The following is a 1,917-nucleotide window of genomic DNA, read 5'->3' as shown; positions in this document are numbered from 1 at the left end:
ACCGTCTGATGTAGAGGTCGAGTGCTTGAAGCACCCCTGCGTTGGTGTTTTTGGTTTGGTGTTCATCCGAGTCCGTGTTTTGGTTATGTATGATGTGGGCCTATCCGATGGCCTCATAGTACAAGAGTTTCTGTTTGTCCTTGTTCGTCGAGATGGGAGGATGATGGGGATGCTGCCGTTGCCACCGGCCAATGCACCAGGATGGGTGTGATAGGAGCGTGTGACTGGTGGAGGTTGACACTTTTTCGGATGGCCGACACTAGCTGATGGATTAGTGTATATGTCTGATGTATAGTCGAGTTCTTTTTGGGTTTAGCCAAGCTTACTTAAAGTCTTGGCCTTTTGTTGTACTGACTTGTGAAATTCATCTTAGTTATGTAAATAAAAGTGATTCGGCCCTAAAATGTATATATATATATATATATATATATATATATATATGAAATGTTGTAGTTGGTGTGTATGGCATTGTATTTTTTTGGTTGGAATAAGGGTTAGGGAGATGATGAGTATGCTTCCGTTTTATGAACTGTGCTGGGACCAATCTAAAGGATGTAAACTCCCAAGTTGTATGGACCCACTACAATTGAAATGGTATCAAAGTGGCACGTTATTAGGTCAAGTGAAAGATAAGTAATCTATGGCGACCCTAGCGGGTCGGGGGCCGTATCGAGGGGTGTCACATCAAATGCTTCAACAATCAATGCAATTCAGTGGGCTACCAAGTGATGATCCAAATGCTCACATCAATGCTTTTCTTGAAATTGTGACACCGTTAAATATAATGGAGTTACAGATGATGCTATTAGATTGAGATTATTTCCATTCTCTCTTAGAGACAAAGCTAAGAGTCGGCTTTCTTCTCTTCCTACAGAATCAATCACTACATAGATTGATATGGCTCAGAAATTTCTTAGTAAGTTCTTTCCACCTGCAAAGTCTGGGAAGATGTGTAACAATATAACTAATTTTATGCAGACGGATAATGAATCATTATATGAAGTATGGGAAAGATTCAAAAAATTTCGTAGGAGATGCCCACATTATGGACTACCCGTATGGATGCATGTACAAACTTTTATAGTGGCTCTAGTACAAATCTTCATTCTATAAATGATGCAGCTATAGGGGAACTTTAAATGATAAAATACCTGAAGAAGCCTACAATCTATTAGAGGAGATGGCATCCAATAGTTATCAATGGCCTATTGAGAGACTACCAATGCGAAAAGCTAGCAGAGTTCATGAAGTAGATGCTTTTGCTGTAATTGTTGCACAATTTGAAGCACTCAACAAAAAGCTAGATAATATGAGTATTTCAGCCATGAAAATTTGGAATTTGACATGTGATTTTTGTGGTGAAGGACATGTTAGCACAGAGTGTCAAGTAGGTAATACTGTAAACATTCTAGTGAAAATTCTAACTTTGTTGGGAATTTTAACAAGTCACAAAATAATCCCTACTCCAACGCGTACAATACGGGATGGTGCAATCATTCAAATTTTTCATGGAATAATCAGAATATGACGAGACCACCTAGATTCAAACAATCACAATAGACAAAGACAAATTTAGAAGATATAGTCACCAAACTTGCTAATACAACTCATGACTTCATCAAAAGCACATATGTGAGATTTCAAAACCAAGAGGCTTCAATAAGAAATCTGAAGATGCAAGTGGGTCAATTAACAAGCATGATGTTAGGGAGACAACAGGGTTCTTTGCCGAGCAACACAAAGAAAAATCCAATTGAAAACATAAAGGCTATGACCTTGAGAAGTGGTAGTGGGAGAAGAATATGTCAAAGAGGAGATTTTTAGAGACAATGAAGATGTGATCAATAAACAATCAAAGGAGACAAGCAAGAGCAAACTTTTTCTAGATAATCCCAAGCCATATGTGCCACCAATTCC

General features: G+C 38.3%; 1 non-coding gene across 1 annotated transcript; it reads right to left on the bottom strand.

The window, feature by feature from the left end:
- Positions 1-945: 945 nt before the first annotated feature.
- On the bottom strand, positions 946-1,052 carry LOC120295193. The gene has a single exon (XR_005552551.1). It is a non-coding gene; the product is annotated as a small nucleolar RNA R71 (small nucleolar RNA).
- Positions 1,053-1,917: the final 865 nt, after the last annotated feature.

Source organism: Eucalyptus grandis, chromosome 6, assembly GCF_016545825.1.
Source record: "Eucalyptus grandis isolate ANBG69807.140 chromosome 6, ASM1654582v1, whole genome shotgun sequence".
In the NCBI taxonomy this organism is placed as follows: domain Eukaryota; kingdom Viridiplantae; phylum Streptophyta; class Magnoliopsida; order Myrtales; family Myrtaceae; genus Eucalyptus; species Eucalyptus grandis.
The sequence above is the reverse complement of the archived record's forward strand: the minus strand, read 5'-3'. Positions and strand labels throughout refer to the sequence as shown.